Source organism: Macaca mulatta, chromosome 13, assembly GCF_049350105.2.
Source record: "Macaca mulatta isolate MMU2019108-1 chromosome 13, T2T-MMU8v2.0, whole genome shotgun sequence".
NCBI classification, from domain to species: Eukaryota; Metazoa; Chordata; class Mammalia; order Primates; family Cercopithecidae; genus Macaca; species Macaca mulatta.
In genome coordinates, this window is record NC_133418.1 from 18,258,087 (window position 1) to 18,263,311 (window position 5,225).

The following is a 5,225-nucleotide window of genomic DNA, read 5'->3' on the forward strand; positions in this document are numbered from 1 at the left end:
GATCCCTGCATCTCACTTCCCGCAGGGCTGACCAGTGGCCAGAGGTGGGACTGGCCAGGCTCGGCCCAACCGAGTCTGGGAGCAAAGGACACTGAGTGAGGGATCCCCGGGGCCACCCTCACTGGCCTGCGGCTCTCCTGACACCACGAGAGAGGTCCAGGAGCTGACCTTGGGTCCTAATGGGGGACACCTTCCTGGCTGCAGGCTGGCAGGGTGGTGTGGTGGTCAGTGTACTGGGCTCTGCGTGTCCGCCTCTACCTGCTGTGTGACGGTGGGCCAGACACCTAACCTCTCTGTGCCTCTATTTCTTCAATGGCGAACAGGGACACTAGCAGCTCCCACATCCGGGCACAATGGCCTGAAGGTTAAAGGCAAGGGTGGCACGAGACCTACAGCAAGAACTCTGAGCAGGGAGAGCAGGGAGCTGCCCAGAGTTCAATCACCATCTCCCCTCTGGCCGCCGAGGAAACCGAGGCTCATGGTGACCTGGCCCAGGTCTGTTGGACTCACGGTCCTTCTCATCCCCAAGATCAGAGGGCTGCCACCAGGGAAGGAGCTGGCCCCTAGACACAGCCCACGAAGCACACAGGGAAGGATGCCATGGGGACTTCGGTATGTTTTTGCAAAAAAAAAAAAAAAAAACATTTATTGCTATTTGAACCCTGCTTTTATGCTTCCATTACCCAGAAAATGAGCTACGGGAGACACCAGGAGAGGCAGGAGATCATCCTCCTTGCACAAAACCCACTCCCTCGGATACTGTCCTCAGCGAGGGTGGCTGGAGGCCAACCAGGGGGCCCACCCGCAGAGTAGCAGAGGAGGTAGGTTGACCCTGTGGACGCTGAGCTCTGTGGCGAAGGTCCTGGCCTTCTGGTAGAAGAAGAGCCACTTCTCGCAGTCCAGGAGGAAGTTGTGGGAGATGGTGGCTGGCCGCGTGTAGATCTTCAGCTGTGCCTTCTTGTTGCCCAGGTCCACGGCGGCTGCCAGTGCCAGCTGGTAGTACCCGGCTGCATCAAACGGGTCCTGAAGGGGACAGGTCATGGTCAGCAAAAGGGGGACTCGGAACCCGTCTTCCCAGAGGCCGTTCCTGTCTCCAGGTCATTCCACATGTCCTTCCGATGCTGGCTCGCCCCAGGAGCCCCGAAGCCTGTGACACTGCTGTGGTCTCAGCTGCAGGAGGTGGGGATGACCCTGACACCCCTGGAAGCCTTCCTGACTGTCCCTACGCCCCACTCACCCCAAGCCTCCTGCCCCAGTGCCACCCTCTCTGCAGGCAGTGGCTGCTTTCCCCATGGGCTGAGGTCAGGGCAGATCCTGCCTGCTCTGAGAGTTCCATGCAGGACCCGTGGCTCCAAGCCACAGCAGGGGCACGGTGTTGAGTGACCCAGGCTCCCCTCTGGCCCCTGTCCATGCTGACCATTTCCAGGCCCTCCACGGGCCAGGCCAGGTACAAAACCATCTCACAGGTGTCCTCTCTGGCAATGTTCCCTGAAATATTCACGGAGCGTGACTCCCCAGACATCCACTCCCATTGTCAATGCGTCTTTGGCTCAAACTCACCATCCCTGGGTTGGGATGCCGCCTCCCAGACCTCCTCCTTCACCCTCCCATCCCCCACCCGGCTTCTCCCCAGGCACCTCCTCCACATGGCGGTCACCCAAGGGACCTCTCTGAGACCCATGCCTGGCCTGTCCCTCTTTACCATCTCAAGATGGCTCCCAGGGCCAATGACAAAGTCCAAGATGCAGCAGTCCATTCCCTCACTGCCCCGCCCCACACACGGAGCAGGGGCGTGAGAAGGCCCCGAGTCACCGCCACTGCTCATCCAATGCCCCCTGGCCCAGCCGAACACTGGACTCTGTGCTGGGTGCATGGTTGAGCCTAACATCCTTGCTTCCAGTCTGAGGGACCTGGGAGTGAACACTGACCACACAGGGTGGCCCGGGCTGTGGCAGAGGGAAGCCCAGGAGGCCCCAGACTCAGCCGGGGGTGGAAGGCAAAGGCTTCCTGAAGGGGTGGGGGCTTCCCAACTAAACAGGAAGGAGCCAGCCAATGCATATGTCTCTGCGTGTGCCTGTGCATGTGAATGTGCGTGTTTGTGTTCCTGTGCGTGCATGTCCCTGTGTGTGTGCCTGTGTGTGTGCGTGTGCCTGTGTGCATTTGCGTGTGCATTTCCATGTGCCTGTAGTGTGTGCTGCAGCTAGTGAGTGACAGCGTGAGCCAGTGAACACTTAATCCACCCTATTCCAGGGCTCACTCTTATGTGTAGACTACAGGGGACCCCATTTTAGAGGCAATTGGCAAAGATGCTCATTTACCCCTGCTTCTCTGCCAGCCTTCCAGGTCCCATCAAGCCTGGCTTTTTCTCCCACTCCTCTGGGCCCTGGGTCCAGAGCCTCCTATACAAGGAAGAGGGTGTAGCCTTGGAAAGACAGCCGCCCTTGGGGAATTCCAAGGGAGCCTCCCTCTGGGAAGCTGGCCTGTGCTGACAGCATAGTCACGATGAGGCCCAGAGGGCTGTGCATGGGAAGGAGGACTGTGCATGGGAAGGAGGGCTGTGCATGGGAAGGAGGATTGTGCATGGGAAGGAGGGCTGTGCATGGGAAGGAGGACTGTGCATGGGAAGGAGGGCTGTGCATGGGAAGGAGGTGAAGGAGGGCTGTGCATAGGAAGGAGGACTGTGCATGGGAAGGAGGACTGTGCATGGGAAGGAGGACTGTGCATGGGAAGGAGGGCTGTGCATGGGAAGGAGGACTGTGCATGGGAAGGAGGACTGTGCATGGGAAGGAGGACTGTGCATGGGAAGGAGGATTGTGCATGGGAAGGAGGGCTGTGCATGGGAAGGAGGACTGTGCATGGGAAGGAGGTGAAGGAGGGCTGTGCATGGGAAGGAGGACTGTGCATGGGAAGGAGGACTGTGCATGGGAAGGAGGACTGTGCATGGGAAGGAGGGCTGTGCATGGGAAGGAGGGCTGTGCATGGGAAGGAGGTGAAGGAGGCCTCTGTCCCTCGACCCCAACCGTGGACTTTGGTCTCTCAGGTACTACTTGGCGCTTTCCTTTCTCCTGGACGGGCGGAGTGGGCGGCAGGCTTGACCAAGAGAGATAAAGGCCTCTTCTGGGAGGTCCGTCCCCCTGGGTCCCTGGCGAGCCCCTGAGCGCTGAGGAGCGTCCCCCTGGGCCTGATACTTGGCACCTCCCTGTCTGGCTGGGACTTGGGAGGCCACAGAAACCACGTCTGACCACCAGGTGTCGCCAGTACTGGGCGGGGGCCTCCCGGGCAGCCCCAGGCCTGCGGTGGGGTATATGGGGCAGGGTCTTAGGGCTGCCCCAGCTCCTCATGTTGTTCTAAGGCCCCCAAGATCTCGGCCCCTGGACTGGAGTGCCCTGGCCCCTCAGCCCGTAAGGAGCACTGACACGAGGCTGGTGTGATGCTAAGGAGGGGCGGTGCCTGCTGGGCAGATGGGTGGAGACACCACAGGTCTCAGTCTGCCAATCTCAGCTCTCCACCCCTGCAGGGCTGGGGGCAGAGGGAGCACAGCACCTCCCCTCGAGACACACCCGACCGAACAAGGCCTCAGCCTGGCTGGCTGGGGCCCCGCCCCACTGCACCTGCCCTGAGCTGGGGTTTCCCTGTCTGTGAACCCAATGGTAAGACACTGGTCCCACCCCACCCTTCCTGGGTGATGTGAAGATTCAAGGTGTCTCGGGACTCCAGGAAGGAGTTGCTCAGTGCAGGCTGGCACCCTGGGCAGGCTTCCTAGAGGAGGCGCCAGGATTTGGGTTGGATCTTGCAACGTGGATTCAATGTGAGGATGATGCCGTCCTCTGAAATGTCACTCTCCCGACCCTGTTTTGTTAAATGCACCTTGACACTTGACTGTCAAGACTCAGCTTTGGTGTCACCTCCTCCAGGAGGACACCCTGACTACAATCCCCCTTCTTTACCCAGAGGCCACCATTGCCCACTCATGTGGCAGCCTCCCTGGCTGAGACTGAGTTGAGGGTGGGGCCTGGCCATCTGGGGAGCTGGGTTTTACCTGCTAACCTTGCCGGCTCCTCCAGCTGGGTGTAGAGCTCGAGGGAGGCCACTGGGCCATTCCTAAGAAAGGCTGGAACCCAGGCCTCTGGGGTCCGGGTGGAGATCCCACTCCAAGGGGGCCAGGAACACCCCGAGCCCTGCTCCTCCCCACCCACCTTCAGGTCGTAGAAGATGATGTCACCGAGCACCAGGTACACCTTCACGTAGTAGAGGGTCTCCTCGTCGAACTCCAGCGGCGAGTTGCAGAGCTAAACGGCCTTGAGGTAGAAGTGCTCCGCCAGCTTGCCATGGTCCAGCTGGTGGTGCAGGGCGGCCAGCCGGTGGTAGGCCACGCGTTCATTCAGCCGGTCCCCTGGGGTGCAGGCCAAAGGGCAGGTGTGAGGATGTGGCTCCCTGGGACAGGGAGTGCACAGGCCCCTCAGGAGCAGGTATACAGATCCCAGGCAGCACACCTGGCTTGTCTCCAGGCACCTGTGGTCACCCGGGCAGCTCTGGCCATTCCCTTCCAGGTTCCCAGACTCACTTTCCCATCTGCAAAGCAGAACTAATAAGGCCTGCCCCTGTCTACTGAGAGGCTTTGGCAAAGTCGGACTTGGATGGCCCAGTTCTGTGCCTACACATAGCCACCTGCCTTTGCTCACTGGTTTTAACCAGGGGAGCCCAAAAGCCATGCAGTGCAAGTGCTCCCGGGCTCCCCGGCTCCAGGCAACCCACAGACGTGACATCCGACTCCTCCTGGGTGTGTCATGATCAGATCCCCCTACCTTGGGGAGTCAGCTGCATACCTACTATGTACTGGGCCACGGGGCACAAGTCGCTGGGTCATGTGGCCTGCCTAGGGTTCCCTGTCTCTGGAGGGGGACAGACAACCCTGGCACAGCACCAAGGGATGAACGGCCTTAAGGGGCAGACTGCTGGAAGGGGAACTGGGATTTTATCAGCCAGAGAACCGTGTGGTTGATGAGGGTGGGAAGGGCACAAGAGAAAGGGAATGTGCCACTCAGTCTGGCACATACAGGGACCAACGAGATGCCTGGCATGTCTGGAAGGCAGAGGGCACACTGGACGGCCCTTGTGGTCAGCAGCGGGAACAGGCAGAGGAAGCAGAGCTCAGTCAGGCAGGGAGCTCTGCACTGCGTGAGAGACCTCGGGCTGTGCCCCACAGCCGGACGGGGAAGCCAGTT

At 60.2% G+C, this 5,225-nt stretch overlaps 1 pseudogene across 1 annotated transcript; it reads right to left on the reverse strand.

Moving 5' to 3' along the window:
- Positions 1 to 617: 617 nt before the first annotated feature.
- LOC144329429 (SH3 domain and tetratricopeptide repeat-containing protein 1 pseudogene) lies at positions 618 to 1,186 on the reverse strand (annotated as a pseudogene). The gene has a single exon (XR_013402623.1). The product of XR_013402623.1 is annotated as an SH3 domain and tetratricopeptide repeat-containing protein 1 pseudogene (transcript).
- Positions 1,187 to 5,225: the final 4,039 nt, after the last annotated feature.